At 43.6% G+C, this 11149-nt stretch overlaps 1 pseudogene; it reads right to left on the bottom strand.

Annotated features, from left to right (window-relative positions):
• Positions 1-7940: 7940 nt before the first annotated feature.
• On the bottom strand, positions 7941-8750 carry LOC102850235 (annotated as a pseudogene).
• Positions 8751-11149: the final 2399 nt, after the last annotated feature.

The raw sequence follows: 11149 nt of genomic DNA, 5'->3' as shown, positions 1-11149 counted from the left end.
GAGCGCGGCGGCGGTCGCAGCGCGGACCGCGCCCGCCCGCGCGGAGCGGTCGTGCTGCAGTTCGCCCGAGAGAAGGCGACCTTCGGTGCACAGCTTCGCAGCCGCCGCCACCCGACTGAACCAGGAGGAGGGGAGGCGTTGGGAGCAACCGCTACCGCCGCCACCGCCTCTGTGCCTTGGGGCCCGGGGCGCCCCCAGCGGTCGCGTTCTGTAGTGCACCGCGGGGCGGGGAATTCGGGGCGGGCGTGCACTTTTCCGGGGAAACTAATCCGCGACGGCAGTTAGGTAGTCACGCCTCTCTGGGTTAAGAAAAGACAAACGGAACCCAAAAGGAGCTTCCTTGTATGGCTTCCTTTCCGCCTTTCTTTTCAATTTTTGCTCCACCTCCTTCTTCGGGGATGTGTTTTTACCCATTGAGTCTGAGTCACGGTTAATGGGGTCAGTCCGAATCTCTAGGTTGTTTTCGTCATACTGAAATGCTAAAACTAACATTTCCTTTAGATACTCCATGTATACTTCAACTGTAAAATTGGAGTGGGTCAAGAAGAAGGAAAAGTAAAACGCATTGGGGGCTCATACAGGGGTATTCCGGCTACAGAAGTTTTCTCTTGCATCCATTTCCTAAACAACATGCCTCTGGAAACTATGAACTTTGAGAAATGACAATAGTTACAGAAAGGTTTCAAGTCTTTTGATCTTAGGGTCGCTATGAATTGTGCTCGACTGGACGGCAATCAAAAACAGCAATAAAAAAAAATTAAAAAAAAAAACAGCAATCACCATCACCATTCTGTGCGCTCACACACACAAACACAAATAGAAATACCTTCGCCTTTTAGAATTTGGCAACATGTCCAACAGTGCTGGAAAAAGCTTGAAAACCGAATTCTGCAGGACTCGCTTTGGGATGGGGGTGGGGATATCCTGAGATATTAGCCATATTACCTTCATTCTATAGGCAAGTATATTCCGTTCCAGTATAAATTCTGCAAAGCTGAAACCTGCTGAAGAAGAAAAACACAATTCTCTCCCACAACTGTTACGGCTTAGGGAGCTATGGTGGTCTAAAAGTAAGGAGTTGCTCTGCCATCCTAAAGTAACATGGTTCGAATATACCAGCTGCTCTGTGGAAGAAAGATGGACAATCTCTTCTGTACGATTTACTATTGCCTTGGTTACGACTCGACGGTACTCAATAACAACAATGTTGTGGTTTCTGGAATCTCTAGTAGCTGCTTCTTGTGTGTTGTTAGTTCAAACCAACCCACAGCTGACCCTTCAGCAGATTTTCAGGGGCAATAGTAAATACCACGGGAGGACACTGCCCATTTTCTCCCTCAGAGCAGCTGGTGGGTTTCTTCAGCTGGCAATGGAGCTCCTTACCTCTAGGCCACCAGAGCGCCCTTTTCTAAGAATTACGTTAGTGTGTTGTTGTTATGTGCCAAAGAGTGGCTTGTGACTCATAGCGACCCTATGTACAACAGCCCTAAGCCCTGCTCTATCCTGTGCCAGCCTTATTGTCTCTGACACACCTACCCCCACCACCGTAGTCACTGAATCAGTCTATCTCAGTTAGGGTCTTCCTCTCTTGCACTGTCCCTCCAACTCCCAAGCATGATATCCCTCTCCAAGGACTGGTCCCTTCTTGCAACATGTCCAAAAATGTCAGACTAACTTCAGAATCCTTGCCTTCAAGGAGCATTATGGCTTCACCCTCTCCAGGACAAACCTGTTTGTTCTCCTAGCTCTTTTTCCAGCACCACAGCTCAAAGCCATCAATTATCTTTCTATCATCTCTAATCACTGTGAAGCTTTCTGAAAGATAGCAAGCAATTGCAAAGACTCTGTCCTAGTCTTGGAGTCAGTCAGGGCCTTGTGCGCAGGCCTGGATTATTTGGTTGTTTTGTTGTGTTTGTGTTTTTTTTTTTTAAAAAAAAAAACAAAAACTTGGTTGGGACTGAGTTTGCAGTTGAAGGTGCATGTGTGTAGCTGTTGGATTTTGAAAGGTTGAGTTCTTCCTGTTTCGGTTGAAGGTCGCCTGTGGACTGTTTTGGTTGGTTTTATTTTGTTCACAACCCTGTGTAAACTGATTTGATTTGATGGATTTGGCTGTTGTTGGAGTCATCAGGGCCTGATGCGCAGGCCTGGGTAATTTATAAAAAATTTGGCTGGGCCCACAAGCTTGTGGTGCTAGGGTCTGGTGTTAAATTATATTTGAAACGAACAGTCTCCTTAGACTGACAGCACTCCTCTGTCAATTTGCTGTACTGAGGAAATTTGGGATTGCTGTGATACTGAACGCTGTGCCATTCGTGTCTCAAATGCCATAATGGTTACACATAGTGGACAGTGTTTGGTGGAGCTCACAGATTAAGACAGGCTTAGAAAGAGGAGTGGCATCCACTTACTAAACAGCATGCCGATGGAAACTATGAACTTAGAGAAATGACAATTGTTACAGAACAGGGATAAGGTCTTTTGTTCATAGGGTCACTATGAGTAATGCTCAACTTGACAGCACTTAACAACAACAACAACAACAATCATTAACATTATATGAAAGCAAAATATTGCTGAAGGTCATCCGGAAATGGCTAGAATAGTATATTGACAGGGAACTGCCAGAAGTTGAAGCTGGGTTTTGAAAAGGCACCAGAGTTATCATTGCTGATGTCAGATGGATCCTGGCTAAAAGTAGAAAATATCAAAAGAATGTTTATTTAAACTTTATTGACTATGCAAGACATTTGACTGGGTGGATTATAACAAATTATGGCTAATATTGAGAAGAATGGAGATCCAAGAACACTTAATTGTAGTCACTTGAAACCTATATTGAGATCAAGAAGCTGTTGTCCAAATAGAACAAGAGAACAACAAACGCTCTATGGCTTAAAATCAGGAAAGGTGTGCATCAGGGTTATATCCTCTCTCCATTCCTACTCATTTCAATCTGTATGCTGAGCAAAGAATTCGAGAAGCTGGACTCTATGAATGAGAATGTGGCAACAGGATCAGAGGAAGACTCCTCAATAACCTAAGTTATGGAGATGACACAACCTTGCTTGCTGAAAATGAAGGGGACTTGCTGCATAAAGTTAAATTTGCAGCTTTCAGTATGGATGACATCTCCATATCAAGAAAACAAAAATTCCCGCCACTGGACCAATAAGCAATATCATCACAGATGAAAAAAAGATTGAAATTGTCAATGATTCAATCTTACTTGGATCTTCAATCAACACACTTGATACCAGCAGTTCATGAGATCAGGAGATACATTGCATTAGGAAAGTCTGTAGTCAGGGACCTTTCCAAATTACAGAGAGAAACAATGTCAGTTTGAAAACTAAGGAGCACCTGATTCAAGCCATCATATTTAAAATGACTTGTTATGTATCTGAGAGCTGGATAATGAATAAGGATGACATAAGGATATGAATAAGGATAATAAATAAGGATGATGCCTTTGATTTATAGTGTCAGAGAAAGAATATTGAATATCCTATGAACTTCAAAAAAACAGATATGGCTTAGAGAAAGTATAGCTGGAGTGCTCCTTGGAGGCAATGATAAAACTTTGCTTCACATACTTCAGGCATGTTGTTAGGAGAGGCTATTCCTTGGAGAAGGACATCATGCTTGGAAGGGTGGAGGGCTAGTGAAAGAGAGGAAGACCTCAATCAGATGGATTAGCACAGTAGCTGCAGCAATGGGCTCGAGTATGTCAGGGATCATGAGGACGGCACGATAGGACAGGGTTCAGATTTTTTGTTCACTGGGTTGTGAGTCGTACTCAACGGCAATATTTATTGACTGACTATTATATACTTTTTCTTGTTGTTGCATACTGTTGAATCAGAACAGACTCACAGCTGATGCTCTGACAGCTTTTCAGAGACAGCTAATCTAATTGCATGGCCTCCCTTGGAGCAGCTGGTGGATTCGAACTGTATTCTTTGGGATTGCAGTGCAGCTTCTTACAACTAGCCCAGTTGGAGTAATGGGAGTAGGTTTCTGAAAGACAGTGAGACTGGCTCAGGATAGTGCAAGGTTCACAGCTCACAGCTATCATAAGTACAGTTGCTGTGAGTCTCAGGTGACTTGTTGGCATATAGCAATGACAACATTATCTACTAGGAAGCTCTTGTGTCCTATTGGTAAAGAGTTGTTGGACTGTCAAACCCAGTTCAGGCAGTTCAAATCCTCCAGCTGCACCATGAGAAAATGATAGGCAATTTTCTTACAAGCGGTGTACAGCCTCTGAAAATCTGCTGGAGGGTCCGCCATGAATTGTTTCCAACTTGATGATAACAAGTTGGAGCTCAGTTTGATTATGCACCGGGGGAGCTCTGGTGATCTAGTAGGTAGTAAGTTGTTCTACTAACTTAAAATCGATCTTGCCATCTGAATCCACGAGCTGTTCTTCAGGAAATGGGAAATCTCCTCTTGTGGCATGTATCTCTGAAAACCCTTTGAAAGTTCAGCTATGTGACAGCCTTGGTTCTGACTTAGCAATGAGTTTGAGGCTTTTTCTTATATACCAAGAACTTGGATAAATAGTGGGCTCTTTTGAGATATAATACCTGTCTTACATTTTACAGCCTCATTGGTGGATACAGAGAAGTAGAAGTAGTACAATCTATACGTATAGTAAATAAAGGCTGTTGTAGGATCATAAAATAAGAACATCTATCCAGAATGTTTATGGAAGGCCTTCTGCAATGACATTTGAGCTGAAGCGTAAAGGAGCGTGGGGGAGGGGTCGAGTTTCTAGGAAGAAGGCTCTTGACACCCAAAGGCTCAGAGGAAGAGAGACCATCCAGCAGGAGGAACTGAAAATGGTTCACTCTGGCTGGAATTTTTAGAGTAGGGGGTAGTATTAGGGATACAACACGATGCCCCTGATGTCTTGACACAGGGAAATGATATTACCAAATTTGCATTTTATGAAGATCTCCAGCTGCAGTGGAACTGGAGACAGTAAGGCTTACTGGTTTTCAGACTCACGATTTGATTATTAAACACTTTGTATGAGTCAGAGTCCATGCAGGAAACAGATGTCATACACCAAGTGTCTAAATGAATAAAGTTTACTGAAAGGACTCTTTGCAGAATTAAGGGCAGGGTAAAGGATCTGGTGGGGAGGAGAAAGAAAAGGAAGAAGGTGTTGTATCCTGAGTCTTTCCTCTTAAATTCTGTCTTCCTGCTGATGTTTCCCATGATCTTAAACCAATCTAAGCCAGAGAGGGAAGGGCCCTAAGTAATTCTATTAGGAGGGAATAGCCTCTTGGGACTTGACTTAGAGTAGGGCTGAGAAAGAGAACGATAGAATGGAGGGAGGGAGGAGGGGAGAGAGCTGGCAGCGTAAACTTGATACAGTCAGCATTCACAGTTGAACCATAAACCATTCTAGGTATTTCAAATATGTAGCTGGAATAGGAAGCTGATAATATGACATTGCCACCATTGGTTCTCACATTCACAAAACTGATATGAGGATTCTGGATGCCATAAACATGTTATCTTCATTATCTCATGCTGTTACAACAGAAATACCACAAATGGGTGGCTGTACCAAACAAATTTTTCTCATAGTTTGTTTTGTTATGTGCCATTGAGTCCCTATGACCCATAGTGACCCTATATACAGCAGCTCTGAACCCCTCCCTGTCCTGGGCCAGGCTCACTAATTCCAACACAACCCCCATTGCCCTAGTTGCTGTATCAATTAATCTAATCTGGGATCTTCCTCTCCTGCACTGTCCCTCTACCCTTCTGAGCATGGTGTCCTTCTCCAAGGACATGTCTCTCCTGACCACATGCTCAAAGTATGTAAGGAGGAACTTCAAAATCCTAGCCTCCAAGGAGAAACTTGGTTTCACCTTCTCCAAGACAGACTTATTTGTTTTCTTGACAGTCTATGGTATGTTCAAGACTCCACTCCAGCACCAAAATTAGAAGGCATTGGTTCTTCTTCTGTCATCATTAGTCATTATCTAGCTCGCTGATGCATAGCAAGTAATTGCAAAAACCATGGCCTTGACCAGATGCACCTTAGTCTCCAGACTGACATCGTTGCTTCTCAGTACTCTGGAGAGGTCCCTGACAGCAGACTTTCCCAATGGAATTTGTCTTTTGATTTCCTGACTGTTGGTGCTAAGAGTGTTGATTGTGGAGCCGAGCAAGCTATAATTGTTAACAACCTCTGTCCCTTCTCCATCTATCATGGTGCTGTCAACCGGCTCAGTGGTGAGAATCTATTTGATGTTGAGCTTCAATCCATATTGAAGACTACAGTCCTTTACCTTCTGTAGCCAAGTGCTTCAGGTCTTTGTCAATTTCAGCCAGCAAGGTTGTGTCATCTGCATAATGTAGGTTGTTGATGAGTCTTCCTCTAATCCTGATGCCACATTCCTCCTCATAAAGCCCTCCTTCACTTCATGAACGGATGACAACAAATTGTGGCTAACCTTGAGGACAATGGAAATTCCAGAACACTTGATTGTGCTTATGTGAAACCTATACTTGGACCAGGAAGCAGTCCTCAGAACAGAGCAGGGAAACACTGCTTGGTTCAAAATCAAGAAAGGAGTGTGTCAGGGATGCATCCTGTCCCCATATCTTTTCAATCTATCTTACAGTTTAGGAAGTCTCCATTCAGAGTGTCAGTTTTAGGGGAAGGCTTTTGTTATCTGTCAACACTGGAGGAAGGCTCTTGTCTCTTGGAGCCTCTGCTCCTGGACAATCTTCATGTGACTTGGCCCCTCTCTTCCCAAGTCTCTGCTTCCTTAATCTCTTCCTTTTATATTTTCCAAGAAATCTACTCAAGAATAACTTGTCTTGTTACTGTAACAAAAATAATTCATTACCAAATTGTATCATAAGTACAGGCAGAAAGATCAAGATACATTTTTGGGAAACACAATTTCCTCAATATCATATGTCATCAAACCTTGCCTGCCAGTGGCCACAGCAGCAAAAGATGGATTTGGTGCCATTTAGCAGAATTTTATTGTTTTATAAGTCATTCTGAGAAATGTCAATTTGGATTTCCAACTTTTTTTTTTTTGGAGGCCACAGCTATTAATTTGTTGTTGTCGTTGTTGTTGTTACGTGCCGTTGAGTCACCTGCGACTCATAGCGACCCTATGTACAACAGCCCTAAACTCCGCTCTGTCCTGTGCCAATCGCACTGTCTCTGACACTCCCATCCCAATTACCCCAGTCAGTGAATCAATCCACCTCATAGAGGGCCTTCCTCTCCTGCGCTGTCCCTCCACCCTCCCAAGCATGATGTCCCTCTCTAAGGACCGGTCTCTCCTCACAACATGTCCAAAGTATGTTAGACAGAGCCTCAGAATCCTTGCCTCCAAGGAGCCACCTGGTTTAACCCTTTCCAGGACAAATCTGTTTGTTTTCCTAGCAGTCCATGGTATTCTCAATATTCTTCTCCAGCACCACAGCTCAAAGGCATCAATTCTCCTTCTATCCTCCTTGGTCACTGTCCAACTCTCTGATGCATAACAAGTGATTGCGAAGACCATGGTCTGTATCAGATGCACCTTAGTCTCCAAAGAGACACCATTGCTCTTCAGCACTTTGGAGAGGTCCCTAACAGCAGACTTTCCCATGGCAATGCGCCTTTTAATTTCCTGGCTGCTGGTGCCAAGACTGTTGACTATGGAGCCAAGCAAACTAAAGCTGTGTACAATCTCAAGCTCTTCACCATCCATCCTGATGCTGCCAATTGGTCCAGTGGTGAGAATTTTTGTGTTCTTGACATTGAGCCTCAATCCATATTGTAGGCTGCAGTCTTTGACAATTAATTAGTGTAGTTTTATTTGTTAATAAGTGAACATAAAGAGCTTTTGGGATGTGTATGCCTGACTCCCTCTCTTCCCTGGAAGGCTGTCCCATGATCTTCCCAAAGGCCGGAGTCACGGCATGGGGGATCGCACAGACTTTCTGTTGGCTTTGGAGACACCAGCCACCGTCGCCTCCTCCTCCTCCTCCTTCTCAGGGTTGAAGACCTCTGGTATCTCGTGGGGCCAGTAGTCGTTGCAGTGGGGGCAGTGTGGTTCAGTAATGGACTGGAAATACTTGGTCACGCAAGGTAAATGCATTCTGATCCCACAGGTTTCACAGCTCTGGATATGGATACTGTGGCAGATGTTGCACATCTTCACACTGTCAGGGAAGGTCTCCCGGATGTACCGCTCCATCTCGAGGATCGCCTGACTGTGCAGTGTGAACTCCCCTTCTTTCTCAATGAGCCATTTGTTTTGCACAAATTTCTGCAGCACTTGCTCAGCTTCCTTCTTCCTCATCTTCTTGCCTTTCAGTTGGTCGACCAGGTTTAAAATGTTTGTCGAAGATGCAAAGCCAGATTCTGAATCGATAATCAGCTCCAAAGCCTTTCTAAAAAGGTCCAGTTCATTCTCTGCAAAGTCTGATGCCATTTTAGAAACTGGAGTTGTTGCAAGATTCACCAGAGCATAAACTGGTCTCCCATCATCTTCTGCGATTCCTTTCTTTATCTCCATATACAAGGATTCCAAGACACCATTAATGTGGTTAGTGAAGTCCTCCAACTTCTCTACAGTCGTGTTGCGGTCATGGACACTATAGCAGTGCCTCTGCAAGCGCTTAACCTCCCGTTCCTCCAGCACTCCATGAGTCATCAGCAACTGCAGGAATCGCCGGTGGACATCAGTCATGACACCCATTCTTCTTGTACTGCCCTACATGCGTAACGGAACGCGGTGCTCGCCGCTTTCCAACTTTTTAAAATAGGAAATGGAATGAGAGTGAAGGTAGCAGATATACTCTAATACCTATCATGAAAGTTTCTCAAAAGTAGGGATAGTTGAAAGGACCAGTTATCAGAAACTCAGTTTCTGACAAAGTACAGTTAACCCCACCCCACCCGCCTGAGTGGTTTTTTAACAAACAAACAACCCCCACCGGTGGTAAATCCCACCCTGATTGATCAACTTCCATAAAGTGGAATTCTTCTTCTCTGTAAGAGCACAAGGAGTTTTCCACATTCCTATATCTGAAGTAACCTATAAGATTAAAATATGTTTCCAAACTGTTACCCTGAGCTATGGCTAGCCAATTGAAGGTGGATAAATACCCAAACTACTGTGGACGGCCAATCATGGTGTGTATGGTTGGGTAGGGGAGTGGCAGAGGTATAAAAGGAGGGGCAGACATCAATTCAGGGCTCTCGGGTGGGTGCTGCTGTGTCGCGGGGTCCCGGGTTCGAACTTGAAATAAACTTTAATTCGGCTAATTGCGTCGGTGATCTTTTTGGGGATTCGCTACGTTACAATAGTTTGCTTATCGTCATTGTATTATTCATTCCTAGCCCTATACCTGGTGTTTATAAGGATTTAATAAATATTTCTTAAAGTAATCTGAACTTACAGGCCAATTCTAAATGTACTTCTCGGGTAATACAATTTTGTCACCCTATATAATTTTTTTATTTTTTCACCCCTTTTTCACCTTATATAATTAAAAAAGGAATAATAAAAGTGACCTTTGCTTGATATAGGGTCAAAGAGGAAGAGGAAGATCCTCAACAAGATGAATTGACTCAGTGGTACAACAATGGGCTCAAACACAGCATTGACTGTGAGGATGACATAGGACCAGGCAGTGTTTTGTTCTCACAGGGTTGCTATGCATCAGAACCAAGTTGATGGCACCTGACAATAACAGGAATAGGATGCCTAAAGTGTGAGGGTAGTCCCTGGGGGTGCGAATAACTAAGCAATCAATGACCAACCTAAATGTTGGTAGTTCACACCAAGGACTGAAGTACATCAGAAGAAAGGCCTGGTAGTATATTTCTGAAAGATCACAGACTGAAAACCCTAAATGAAATTGTCTCCATGGTAAACTGGTTTGGATTTCTTTTAACACTGGAGGGACAGCAAAAAGAATAAGTACAAAAAGTAATGCAAACAATAGGAAAATAATGATGTTGTTGCTGTTATGTGCTGTCGAGTCGTTTGCGACTCAGCAACCCTATGTACAACAGCCCTAAACCTGTGTCAATCTCATTGCCTCTGACACACCCATCCCGATTACCCCAGTCACTGAATCAATCCACCTCATAGAGGGTCTTCCCCTCCTGTGCTGTCCCTCCACTCTGCCCAGCATGATGTCCCCCTCTAAAGACCTGTCTCTCCTTACAACATGTCCAAAGTATGTCAGACGAAGCCCCAGGATCCTTGCCTCCAAGGAGCAGCCTGGTTTAACCCTCTCTAAGATGAACCTGTTTGTTTTCTTGGCAGTCCATGGTACATTCAATACTCTTCTCCAGCACCACAGCTCAAAGGCGTCAATTCTTCTTCTATCCTCCTTAGTCATTGTCCAACTCTCTGATGCATAACAAGTGACTGCAAAAACCATGGCCTGTATCAGGCGCCCCTTAGTCTCCAGAGAGAATGAAATTATATTCAGTGGCAAATGAAACTGGGGGGGGGGGAAGTGACTTAAATGTGAAAAAAGTTAGTTTCTCAAAGTTAAGCAATGTGAAACTGGCATGGGGGCTTTATGGACCCATGCACTGTGGCTCTATCACTCCTGATGTGAGATTTTGAGCCTATGATTCGATTGCCAGAGCAACAACCACCATCCCTCAGTTCTAGCCAGCAAGAAGATGGGAACCAGAAAGGCACACACTCCCTCCCTTCAAACACTTCCTGGAAGACACTGCATGTGTACTTCTCTTTGACCAAGTGCCATATGAATGAAAGTGATGAGCACCAGTTCCAGACCTGGTCCGTGGAAAACTCTGTTACAAAGCCACCTCCTGTGTTCCAGCATCTGCCGTTTAAATTTTATTTCGGAGGAAACCTTTGAAAGCTCTCTACTGAAGATAATACAGGCTCCATGAAGCTGGATTGTGCGACCAAGAGATAGTCCCTCACACCTCTGCTCTTGACCACTTATATTGAGTTATTATTTAAGCAAGGCGTAAACTTTTGCTATGTTCAATCATTGCCCATTTGAGGGGTTTATTATTATTATTATAACATCCTAGTATTGTATTTTATTACAACAGCTATTATATTATTATTAAACCACCTAGTATTGTATTTTATTTTACTAAAATACGTAAACTCATTGCCAT

The sequence above is a fragment of the Elephantulus edwardii genome, unplaced genomic scaffold (assembly GCF_000299155.1).
Source record: "Elephantulus edwardii isolate Elephantulus edwardi_28Jun2011 unplaced genomic scaffold, EleEdw1.0 scaffold00020, whole genome shotgun sequence".
Lineage (NCBI taxonomy): Eukaryota > Metazoa > Chordata > Mammalia > Macroscelidea > Macroscelididae > Elephantulus > Elephantulus edwardii.
This window is presented reverse-complemented; position numbering and strand designations above follow the sequence as displayed.